We start from the raw sequence: 13,257 nt of genomic DNA, 5'->3' as shown, positions 1-13,257 counted from the left end.
TTGTGCATTTATTGAATAGCAAGACCAAAAATCAGGTTGTCTAGCCTTGTAGTTCCTTTCACCAGTACCACACTGTTCCTAGCATGCCTTTTTGTGGTCCATCTAGCACAACTGCCTTCTCTCAGCCTAGCTATTTCTAATACAAACCCTTGAAGATACTCTGTCCATTTATATAATGTTGAACTTTTAAAAAACATTTATTTGTTTTATTTTTTAAGATTGAGAGAGCAGGGGGAGGAGCAGAGGGAGAACAGTGGACTCCCAACTGAGCATGGTGCCCAGCGGTGGGCTCTATCTCACTACCTGAGGTTATGACCTGAGCTGAAATCAAGAGTCAGATGTTTAACTGAGCCAACCAGGCACCCCCATAATGCTGAACTTTTTAAAAACCATTTTCAAGCCCTACACCAGAGTTCAGTGACATTTATGTCAGCTCATGGTATTTCCCTCATCTTGATATCATCAGTGTCCCTGCCGCCAGCCACAACCCGCCAGTGACTCCCTTCGACACACAAACGCATGCCTGCATATGGGGTGGGGCACTTGTCAAACAAGGAGGATTAGCTCAAATGCTTGTTTTTGTTTTTCCTTTGAAGTGGCAAACAGCCTTCAAATGACTGCCTAACCACCTGTCCCTACATTTTTCTACTTCTGTTGCTATCAGTGTTATTGTCATCTAATATTTGTATTCCCCATTCCTGGCAAGAATTGGATCATACCTCATTGAGGGATGAATCAGGCAATGGTTAGGGTAGTAGAAGGAACATTGTTGACCCTCCTTCCAGAAAATAAGAAGGGAGTCCCCATGTGGCTAGTATGCTTTAAGTAAGGTATATGTAATGGAGAGAGCATTGGTTTTTAGAAATACCTGGATTAGACCCATTTAATTGACTGGGTCCTTCTGCAAGTTATGCCTTCGTTTCCATACCTCTAAAATGGGGGTTCTTTTTTTCTTTTTTAAGATTTTATTTATTTATTTGAGAGAGTATGAGCGAGAGAGCAGAAGCAAGAGGAGCCGCAGAGGCAGAGGGAGAACCAGGTTCCCCACTGAGCAGGGAGCCCAATGTGGGGCTCAGATCCCAGGACCCTGGGATCATGACCTGAGCTGACTGCAGTCGCTTAATGGACTGAGCCACCCTGGTGCTCCTAAAATGGGGGTTCTGTACGAGTTATGCCTTAAAAGCTAAGCAAATCATTACTTAATTATTACCATTCAAATTTGAATTTTCCTTGGGAATATCCCCTCACAGAGGTTAGACACTGACTTTGGGATATTTCAAAGATCTTTCAAAAGGGGTATTTTAGGGCTTTTACTCTGGATTTAGATAAAACCTTTTGACCATGGCTAGAGACTTTGGAAAGCATTCTGGACTAAACTCGAAGACTGTTTCACACCTAGCAGTAAAGACACAGATGTGTGATTTTTCTTGGCAGGAGCATCATGATTCTTGCCTTCTTTGGAGCCTGACAGAGGTCTCCTAGAAAGACACAGAACTAAGAAGCCTGAACTAAACCAGAACTAAGAAACTTGATAGAGGAGAGGCACTTGCTGTATACTGCAGCAGTTTTTTGGTTTATAGACTGGTTTAATAAGAAAAACTATTACTTTGAAGGCATCACAACTAAAAATAAATTCATTAAGAAAGGACTTCTGGGGATCACTGGTTTGTTTTGTTTTCCTCATGTGCTAGGTATTATATGTAATACCTAAAATGAATAGGTACCATTTACAAAAGAATGAAGTTGGATATTCCCACCCATCCCCCCGCTCGACCTTACACTATATACAAAATTAACTCAGTGGATCAAAGACAAATATGAAAGGCTAAAACTATAAAACTCAAGAAAACAGAGTAGATCTTCATCACCTTGGATTAGACAATAGTTTCTTAGATACAACAAATCAGCACAAGCAACCAAAAAGGAAAAACATAAAATGGACTTAGTCAAAATTTAAAACTTTCGGGGTGCCTGGGTGGCTCAGTGGGTTAAGCCTCTGCCTTCGACTCAGCTCATGATCTCAGGGTCCTGGGATCGAGCCCCGCATCAGGCTCTCTATTCCGCAGGAAGCCTGCTTTCCCTCCCACCTCCACCTGCCTCTTTGCCTACTTGTGATCTCTGTCAAATAAATAAATAAAATCTTAAAAAATTTTTTTTAAACTTTTGTGCTTCAAAAGGCACTATCATAGGGATGCCTGGGTGGCTCAGTTGATTGGGTGTCTAACTCTTGATTTTGGCTCAGGTCATGATCTAGGGGTCTTGGGAGTGAGCTCCAAGCTCAGTGAGGAGTCTGCTTGATATTCTCTCTCTCAACTAAATGACTCTTTTATTAGAAAAGGCACTGTCATGCATAATGAAAATTATGTAAGTGTTCACTCATTGCATTGTTGGCTACCAGACAGCTAACATGACAAAATGCAACTCAATTTTTTTTTTCAGCTTTCATTTATTTGAGAGAGCACACATGCGGAAGCAAGCACAAGTGGTTGGGAGGGAGAGCTAGGGGACCCCCCACAACTGAGCAGGGAGCCTGGTATGGAGCTCGATCCCTGGACCCTAGGTCAGCCCAAGCCGAAGGTAGATGCTTAACGAGCTGAGCCACCCAATTGCCCCAAAACGCAACTCAGTTTTAATAATTGATTCTTAGCCTGCTATCTATATATATTTTTTCCCGTTTTCTTTTTTAAGATTTTATTTGTTTATTTGAGATTGAGAGAGTGTGAGCAGAAGGGGGCTGAGGAGCAGAGGGACAGGGACAAGCAGATCACACTGAGCATGGAGCCCAGTGTGGGGCTCCATCTCATGACCCTGAGATCATGACCTGAGCCAGAATCAAGAGTCAGATTCTCAACCAGCGGAGCCATTTAGTTGCCCCTTATCTTTCCCTGTCTTATATACAAATTGGTATATTCCTATTCCAGATTTTTTGTTTTGTATTTTTATTTTTATTTTATTTTTAAAAGCTTTTATTTATTTATTCATGAGAGAATGAGTGAGAGAGAGCATGAGAGAGAAGAAGGTCAGAGGGAGAATCAGACTCCCCAAAGAGCTGGGAGCCCGATGCGGGACTCGATCCTGGAAGTCCGGGATCATGACCTGAGCCGAAGGCAGTCATTCAACCAACTGAGCCACCCAGGCGCCCCTGTATTTTTATTTTGTTGAGTTTGTTGTTAACTGCTTTGAATCCTTTGGGAAACTTAAGTTTAAAATGTTGGATGGAACATTTGAGAGCACGTGTGTGATGTGCACTGTGCCATTGATTCCTGCTCTCAAAGATTTAATGGTTTAGAGAGAGGAATGAGTTATAAATTAAAACTGTGTGATTGCAGGTTGTCAGTGGGAACAAATTTGGGTAACAAATCAGAGATAAAGTGGCCACTAGTTAAAATGACAAGGACAGATTTTAATCGATAATATACTATTATAACAGGGAAAAGTGTGCACTGAATTCAACTTCGATTTCTGTAGGGTTAACTGGGCATTTTAAAGGGAGGATAGAAGAATGGGGGGACAGAGAACAGGGACTCAGAAGAGTCAGGGAAGTGAAAAATTACAAAGTGTGAGAAAGGGGGATTAGTTCATCTGAAACCCACCTGGGTTTGCTTACTGGTGCTTATTGACCTTAGGCTCCTACCCTGCCACAAAGCCTGGGAAATGGGGTCCTATTTTCATGTATTGGTGGAACAAACTGTAAATTCTTCTGCAGTCTTGAGATTTTCTCAAACGGAACTATATTACTGTTTTGTTCAAAGATTTATAGGCTGTCGTTGAGGCCTAGTTGAGAAAAGGCTCAGAGGAAGCTGGATAGACTTTGGTTAAAGAGAGACTGGCACAGGTAGAAATCAGTTTATCAATCTGTTAAAGTTTGGGGAGGAGGAAGTTCATGGCTGACTCTAAGGCCAAGTATATGGTAATGGCATTAACTGAACAAGGGAAGAAACAGGCAGGAGGCAGTAGTAACAGTAGAGATTTGGTACTTGACATAGAAGTGGAGGTTGAGGGCACCTGCGTGGCTCTGTGGGTTAAAACCTCTGCCTTCGGCTCAGGTCATGATCGCAGGGTCCTGGAATTGAGCCCCACATCGTGCTCTCTGCTCAGCAGGGAGCCTGCTTCCCCCATCCATCTCTGCCTACTTGTGATCTCTGTCTGTCAAATAAATAAACAGAATCTTTAAAAAAAAAAAAAAAAGGTGGAGGTTGAAGAAAGGGCGATTGTCCACACTGACAGTGAGAGATGGGCACTGAAGAGAACACAGTATGAAACCTGAGGAGTGGCAGGAAAGGTAGAAGTGGGAGAAGGTGGCACTGTCAGAATCATGGGTAGAGTTTCAAGAAGGCAAAGGTGATCATAGGTGATGAATTAGGAAGTCTAATAGAATCAAGGCAGACAAGGTCACTGGGTTTAGTAGTCTAAAACGTATTCTTCTGAAGCACTTGTGTGTCCTGATTTACAGCTTGTTTTTTATTCAGTTTTCATACCAATTCTGGAAGAAATCTATGGTTTCAGGTTTCTAGGAAGAAACCCTTCTAAAATCTGCCTTTGGAAGTTGTGCTCCACTGCAGTCACAGGAAGATTTCTTTGTTGTACACTTTTTTTTTTTTTAATTTTTTATTTTTAGATTTTTATTTATTTATTTGGCAAGCAGAGAGGCAGGCAGAGAGACGTGGAAGCAGGCTCCCTGCCAAGCAGGGAGCCAATGTGGGGCTTGATCCCAGGGTACCCTGGGATCAGGACCTGAGCTGAAGGCAGAGGCTTTAACCCACTGAGCCACCCAGGCACCCCTGCTGTACACTTCTTCCGTGACTTACACTTCCTGGGAAATGTGTATTATGCAGCTATTACAGCTAGGCCTTGTGTCTGAGACAGTGTAGGTGTTCAGTAAATATTGAATAAATACTTGAACAGTGATTCATTAATAAATACTTGTATATCTATGATACTGTAGATGCTGGAGATATAAAAAAGGTCTGCCTTTGCAGAACTTAAAACATCCTATGGAAGAGAATAGACACAGACTGCAAAATAGTGTAATGAAGGAAGTAAAACAGGTGTTCTGACAAAAATAAGAGTAGTTTACTTTGGATTAAGGTAATGAGGAAAGGACCTAGCGATTCTAAGAGCTAGGGAAGAGCACTGTGGACAGAGAGAAAACAGGAAGTGTGAAGACTGCAACCAGAAATAGCCTCCAAATAGTGATGGGGCCATTGTGACAGGGACATATAATGATGAAGATACAGAGTTGAATGAGATGAGATGAATATATAGGCAGGACCTTGAATTTGGAAGAGGTTTTTATTCTACATGGGAGTAGTGGTGTCTCTGGTTTTGTTGTGTGATGGATGGGGGGCGTAGGGGAAGAGAGGAAGAGGTAGGCTCTTTAGTAGCCAGGTGAGATAGTAGTGACTTGAACCCTATGGGGATCAGAAATTAAGACATGTAAATACAATCAAGACATACTGGGAGATAAACCTGAGACAGGTTTTGGCAGTAGATTAGATGAAAGTGGAGACAGAGGGAATCAGGGATGGCTTTTTCCTTAGGTTTTGACTTGACTAACTTGTAAATGTTGTTGGTGTTGCTTTTGACGGGGGAAGAATTAGAGTTAGTTTTGGATATCCCAGATAAGGATTTTTTTTTTTTTTAAAGATTTTATTTATTGGGCGCCTGGGTGGCTCAGTGGGTTAAGCCGCTGCCTTCGGCTCAGGTCATGATCTCAGGGTCCTGGGATCGAGTCCCGCATCGGGCTCTCTGCTCAGCGGGGAGCCTGCTTCCTCCTCTCTCTCTCTCTGCCTGCCTCTCTGCCTACTTGTGATCTCTCTCTGTCAAAAGATTTTATTTATTTATTTGACAGAGAGAGATCACAAGTAGGCAGAGAGGCAGGCAGAGAGAGAGAGAGGAGGAAGCAGGCTCCCCGCTGAGCAGAGAGCCCGATGCGGGCCTCGATCCCAGGACCCTGAGATCATGACCTGAGCCGAAGGCAGCGGCTTAACCCACTGAGCCACCCAGGCACCCCCAGATAAGGATTTTGATAGGTAGTTGAATATATGGATCTGGAGCTCAAGGGAGAAGGCTTGGCTTAGGACATAAATTTGGAAGTTATCATGGGAATGGATGAAATCACCTTGTAAGAGAATGTAGAAACCAGTATGTAGGGGTGCCTGGATGGCTGAGTCAGTTAAGCGGCTGCCTTCAGCTCAGGTCATTAACCCAGGGTGCTAGAATCGAGCCCCGCATTGGGCTTCCTGCTCTGCTGAGAGCCTGCTTCCCCCTCTCCCTCTGCCTGCCGCTCTACTTGTGCTATCTCTCTGTCAAATAAATAAAATCTTAAAAAGAAAAAAAGATAGAAACCAGTATGTAGATGTAGGGAGGAGGAGCCATTAAGAGGACTGAGAAAACTGGATGAGGTTGAGAGTGGTGCCAAGACAGCAGTGTTTCTGAGAGAATAGGGGGATTAGTAATTACTCTGAGAGTTGAAGAAGGGGACAAATTCCTCTCCATTAGATATGGCAACAGGGAGGTTGTTGGTGACCTTGATAAAAGCAGTTTTCTGTGGAACAGAAGAAATAGAAGTCAATTTGAAGAGGTAGAAGAGTGAACAGAGCACCCAGAGATTCAACAATAGTGGTAGTGCCTATTTTTAAAAGTTGGTCATTTTATCATGCGTTATATCTTACACATATAATATGTAATATTCAAGAAACATGTCACAAGAAAATTAAAGTGAATGGAGACTTCGGGTATGTAGATGACTTTCAAGAGAGATTGCCATCATTATCAAATTTATTATCATTTGGACAGCCTACCATTATATGCCTCTTGATGGGGTAAGTATGAAACGCACAGCATCGCCTTAACGTATTATTGCCAGAAACATATCGTGAACCCAGAAGGCCTGGCTGGCTTAGTCGGTTAAGTTTCTGCCTTTGGTTCAGGTCATGATCCCAGAATCCAGGGATTGAGCCTCCTGTCAGGCTCCCTGCTCAGTGGGGAGCCTGCTTCTCCCTCTGTCTGCCCCACCCCGATGTTTGCTCGCACTGATCTTTCTTTCTCAAATCTTTTTTAAAAAAATACTGTGAACCTGAATCTACTCTAGCCTCAAGACCTAACTTCGGTTTTATAGGAAATACAAGAGATAAGGATGTAAATTAATGACAAAAAAATTAGATGCAGGGCATTCATTAAGACAACTGACCTAGTCTTTTCAGAAAGTCAGTATCACAAGTAAAGGGATGGGGCAGGGATTTTATAGATTAAAAATGACCGGAAGTTGGGAAAATGATGTTGTAATTTTTAAAGTTTTTTTTTTTTAAAGATTTTATTTATTTATTTGACAGAGACCACAAGTAGGCAGAGAGGCAGGCAGAGAGAGAGGAAGGGAAGCAGGCTCCCTGCCAAGCAGAGAGCCCGATGTGGGGCTCGATCCCAGGACCCTGGGATCATGACCCAAGCTGAAGGCAGAGGCTTTAACCCACTGAGCCACCCAGGCGCCCCATAAAGTTTTTAATTGTTTGAAGCTATATACCTAAAATATGTATAGGTGAATGTCAGGAATTTGCTTAAGTGATTCAGGATCACTTAGTTGATGGAAATATAGATGAATGGCTACTAGTTGATTATTGACTCAATGATTGCATTGAGATTATTCTGTCTGCTTTTGTATATAATTGAAATTTTCCACAATAAAATGTTCAAAGACTAATACAGTGGGTGAACCTTGACTAGGTTCTGGCTTGGGGTGGGGAAAACAAAAAGCCCAACGAACTATGACAACCATTTTGAAAGAAGAAAATTTGAGTATGGACAAGATAATACGTGTTTCATTAATTTTCTTAAGTTTGAAATTGTGCTTATGTAAGAAGGCCCTTATTAGGAGGCACATACTAAAGTAATAAGGTAAAGTGCAAGGTATAACATTTACAACTTTAAAATGTTTAGTGTAGGGGTGCCTGGGTGGTTCAGTGGGTTAAAGCCTCTGCCTACAGCTCAGGTCATGATCCCAGGGTCCTGGGATTGAGCCCTACATTGGGCTCTCTGCTCAGCAGGAAGCCTGCTTCCTCCTCTCTCTCTGCCTGCCTCTCTCTCTGCCTACTTGTGATCTCTGTCTGTCAAATAAATAAATAAATAATATGTATTTTTTTAATAAAGATTTTATTTTTATTTATTTATTTGACAGAGACAGGAGAGAGGGAATGTAAGCAGGGGGAGTGGGAGAGGGGGAAACGGGCTTCCCGCTGAGCAGGGAGTCCAGTCTGGGGCTCGATCCCAGGACCCCGGGACCAGGACCCAAGCCGAAGGCAGACACCCAATGACTGAGCCACCCAGGCACCAATAAAATTTTTTTTTTTAATGTTCAGTTAAGGGCGCCTGGGTGGCTCAGTGGGTTAAGCCGCTGCCTTCGGCTCAGGTCATGATCTCAGGGTCCTGGGATCGAGGCCCGCATCGGGCTCTCTGCTCAGCAGGGAGCCTGCTTCCCTCTCTCTCTCTCTGCCTGCCTCTCCATCTACTTGTGATTTCTCTCTGTCAAATAAATAAATAAAATCTTTAAAAATAAATAAATAAATAAATGTTCAGTTGAAATATAAATATAAAATATAATATATATTTACATATATTTTAACATTTTAAATATATATTTACATATTTCTATATGTAATATAAAATATATATACATATATATTTAAAATATCCATACATTTGATGGAGTAAAACAAATATGGCATTGTTAAAAATTGTTGAATCTTGGGGGGGCCTGGGTGGCTCAGTGGGTTAAGCCTCTGCCTTCGGCTCAGGTCATGATCTCAGGGTCCTGGGATGGAGCCCCGAATCGGGCTCTCTGCTCAGCAGGGAGCCTGCTTCCCTTCCTCTCTCTCTGCCTGCCTCTCTGCCTACTTGTGATCTCTGTCAAATAAATAAATAAAAATCTTTAAAAAAAATTTTTTTGTTGAATCTTGGGGCACCTGGGTGGCTCAGTTGGTTAAGGACTCTTGATTTCAGTCCAGGTGTTGATCTCAGGGTCATGAGTTAAGCCCCATGTTTTGTTTTGGTTTTTTTTTTTTTGATTGTTCAGTTTATAGATGTTTGTTATGCTATTTCAGTTTTTCAGTGTTTAAATAATTCATGGGGCACCTGGGTGGTTCATTCAGTTGATTTTGGCTCAGGTCATGATCTCAGGGTCATGAGATTGAGCCCCACATGGGGCTTTTTGCAGAATGTGGAGTCTGTTTAAGATTATCTCTCTCGGGGCACCTGGGTGTCTCAGTGGGTTAAGGCCTGTGCCTTACGGCTCAGGTCATAATCCCAGGGTCCTGGGATTGAGCCCCGCATCGGGCTCTCTGCTCAGTTGGGAGCCTGCTTCCTCCTCTCTCTGCCTGCTTGTGATCTCTGTCAAATAAGTCAACAAAATCTTTTTTTTTTTTTTTTTTTTTTTTATTTATTTGACAGAGAGCGATCACAAGTAGGCAGAGAGAGAGAGGGGAGGAAGCAGGCTCCCTGCTGAGCAGAGAGCCCGATGCGGGACTCGATCCCAGGACCCTGAGATCATGACCTGAGCCGAAGGCAGCGGCTTAACCCACTGAGCCACCCAGGCGCCCCAGTCAACAAAATCTTTAAAAAAAAAAAAGATAATCTCTCTCCCTCTCCCCCACTGATTGCAAATGCTCTCTTGCTCTCTCTAAAAATAAATATTTTTAAAATAATTCTTAATAAAAAGTACACAAAAGTTTTTTTGCTCTCCATGACATGAGAACGGAGAAATGGGACAGTAGCTTGGATAGGGTGGTGAATGAAAAAATATACTACAAGTGACTGATTCTTAGGATAAAGAATTTCAGGCGGTAGGGGCGCCTGGCTGGCTCAGTCAGTGGAGCATGTGATTCTTGATCTCAGAGTTGTGATTTGAGCTCCATGTTGGGTGTAGAAGCTTTTGCTGAGCAGAGAACCTGATGCGGGGCTCAATCCCAGGACCCTGAGATCATGACCTGAGCCGAAGGCAGAGACTCTACCCACTGAGCCACCCAGGTGCCCCAAAAATAAATCTTTTTTTTTTTTTTTAAAGATTTTATTTATTTATTTGACAGAGAGATCACAAGTAGGCAGAGAGGCAGGCAGAGAGAGAGAGAGGGAAGCAGGCTCCTTGCTGAGCAGAGAGCCCGATGCGGGACTCGATCCCAGGACCCTGAGATCATGACCTGAGCCGAAGGCAGCGGCTTAACCCACTGAGCCACCCAGGCACCCCCCCAAAAATAAATCTTAAAAGAAAAAAAAATTCAGGTGGTGAGATTCCTGGAACTATTCCTATGGTGCTAATTTTACCTAGCAAAGTTGTAAATCAATACCAAAACTTTGCCATCGACTGTCTGTGCATTCATAGTAATTATCTATTAGGTAGACCAGCAAGAAGACAGGCAAAATTTAAACCAGTCTGTGTTGTGTTTGATAAGAAACTGAACCCAGGTGAGTTTTGGAAGAACATCTTTGAAAATGTTCAGATTTACCTCTGTCACTTGTGTTGTGTGTTGTCTTCCCACTCTTCCAATCCCATCATGGCTGGCTCTATCTGTTCCGGAAGAATTTTGATTTAATTTCTGGTTGTTCACACAGCAATCAGATGTACTTTAGGTTTGTGTTTGGTTGGATTTATGGTCTAGGGAGAGAAGTCACTGCAAAGAAAAACCTATACTGTGAAAATGAGTTCCTAAAAAGCGGATACAGTGGGTAGAGGGTGAAACTCATAGGCAGATATCTTGGCAAAGTTTTCACTTGCTCCCTTTCATATGCACTAATTAGAGAATTGATTGCCAGTAACTCTCAAGGTAAAATAACTGAAAAATACATGGGGTGCCTGGGTGTCTCAGTGGGTTAAGCCTCTGCCTTCCGCTCAGGTCATGATCCCAGGTTCCTGGGATCGAGTCCCACATCAGGCTCTTTGCTCAGCGGAGATCCTGCTTCCCCCTCTCTCTCTGCCTGCCTCTCTGCCTACTTGTGATCTCTGTGTGTCAAAGAAATAAATAAAATCTTAAAAAAAAAAAAAGACAATGCATAGATCAGTCTAGACAGAACCTAGTTCAAGGGCAGGAGCCAAATTGAACAGAATTATGTGTGTTGGGGGGATGGAAAGAAGTAATTCTCAGAGGTTGGATGAAAGTAGAGGCCTTTAGAGATTTCGATCCCAGCCCCAGCGTCACAGTTTAATAGCTGAATGATCTTGTGTAAGTCATAATGCTACTGAACCTGGTTCTTTAGCTGTTAATTGCTGTTTAGGTAGTGTCCAAGGGCTTAAAACACTTGATTTCACCACAGCCTCTGTCGAATCTTGTTTGGCTGGCACAGTGTTGTAAAAACGGAGTATGAGTGCAATCCCTGATGTAATATTATGAGCTGCTAAAAATCGTTCACCTCTTTACCTTTTAAGGCATTTGAGTTTGTGTTTAACTGAAATTCTGGGATGTGACCACATTGGTTTCTTTATCAGTGATGGAATAGCTTCCAACCCAGAATTCTGATAGATTTGCTGTTACCAATAGCTTTCCTTTTCAGGAAATGAGAAGAGACTGGAGTTTGGGACCAAATAGGTCAGGGTTGATGTTAGCTTCCTCACTTGTTCACTTACCCTCTGAGTCTCTCTCTTTTTTTTTTTTTAAAGATTTTATTTATTTTATTTGACAGGCAGAGATTACAAGTAGGCAGAGAAGCAGGCAGAGAGAGAGGGGAGGAAGCAGGCTTCCTGCTGAACAGAGAGCCCGATGCGGGGCTCAATTCCAGGACCCTGGGGTCATGACCTGAGCCGAAGGCAGAGGCTTTAACCCACTGAGCCACCCAGGCTCCCCGAGTCTCATTTTTGTCATCTGTTGAATGGATTCTCAGGATTGTTGTGAAGATTAGAGATAAACCGACAAAGATTGGCACATTAGCAAATGTTACTAGCCTGCCAAGGCTTATGGGCTGTCTATCCTGATACCCTCTTACCCTTTCTTTTCAGTTAATAGTCATATGGCCATAGAGCTTTAACCCAGGAATCTTAATGCTGATACATATTTGCTAGAGAATTCCTAGTGAAAGGTATGAGAGGCCAATTGAAAAAAAAAAAAAAATTTCAACCTGGGAGGAATTACTTCCTTGAAGCAAGAGGCCTTATATTGAGGAGTAACCATTCCTCTTTTATCTCTCTTCCCAGTGCCATTAAGAAACCTTTAATGCATCTTTGAGTTGTAAAGCTTCTTACTGTAGTATATGCCAAATAGTCAGTCTGTGTGATTTAAAGCGTTAGCTTATTCTCAGTACCTGGGCAGCTACAATAACATTTCTTTAGAAAGCCTCCCTCTGCTGAGGAGCGCCCCCTCAGCACCAGAACAAGGGAAATCATTTGAAAAGACTGACTGCTTCATAGCATTCCAGGTCCCAGCTCCTTTGAAGATTGTCAGGTCATTGCCTAGAAAATAATGCTAGTTCCCTTATCTCCTAAATATAGCTCCTTTGGGTTCTTCCAGGCAAGATGCCTTGAATCAAGTGATTGCTTGGTAGCTTTTTGAAGTACAGACCATGAACATAAGGCTTTGATTTGGAAAGCCCTAGAGCCAGCAGGTGTACAAGATGTGAGCTTGAAGGTGTAGTAGTGTCATTTCCATCCCACACACAGGACAGCTGGCTATGCGTAGTACGCCTTTTTCTGAGAACATGTGCAAAATTTTAAAGTTTTATGAGTCTCAAAATTTTAAACATGAGTGATTAAATGGAGTACTGCAGTAACCTTGCTACTCAGTGTGTGACTTAAGACTCAGGTTCTTTATCAGTTAGAGCTTACATTAAATTGCTAGGGCTGCCATAAAAAGTACCACAGCCTGTCTGGTTTAAACAAAGGAATTTATATTCTCCCAGTTCTGGAGGCTAGAATTCCAGGATCAGTCATGAGGGTTGGCTTTTTCCGAGTCCTTTCTCTCTCTGGTTTATCAGTGGCTGTCTTCATGTTTACATGGTATTCTCCCTCTGTGTGCATCTGTATCTTAATCTTCTCCTTTTTATAAGGATACTAGTCATAGTGGGTTAAGGCCTTACCCCAGTATCCCCATCTCTTTAGAGACCCTGTTTCCATATAGTCATATTTGGAGAGACTAGGCACCAGGCCTTCAACATAGAAGTTGGAAGCAGGGCAGAATTCAGGTCTTAACAGGGTCTTTGCCTATCTTGTATTATTATTACTGGTCCCTTGGTTCTAAAAGTTTACAGAGTGCATGGTAACATTAGCCATTTATTTCCTAGAAA

At 42.5% G+C, this 13,257-nt stretch overlaps 1 protein-coding gene across 1 annotated transcript in view; it reads left to right on the top strand.

The window, feature by feature from the left end:
* The window catches only part of KPNA6 (karyopherin subunit alpha 6), a 62,706-nt gene that overhangs the window by 15,979 nt on the left and 33,470 nt on the right, over window positions 1-13,257 (top strand). The gene's annotated exons all lie outside the window — the stretch shown is intronic.

Source organism: Mustela erminea, chromosome 10 (genome assembly GCF_009829155.1).
Source record: "Mustela erminea isolate mMusErm1 chromosome 10, mMusErm1.Pri, whole genome shotgun sequence".
Classification (NCBI taxonomy): domain Eukaryota; kingdom Metazoa; phylum Chordata; class Mammalia; order Carnivora; family Mustelidae; genus Mustela; species Mustela erminea.
This window is presented reverse-complemented; position numbering and strand designations above follow the sequence as displayed.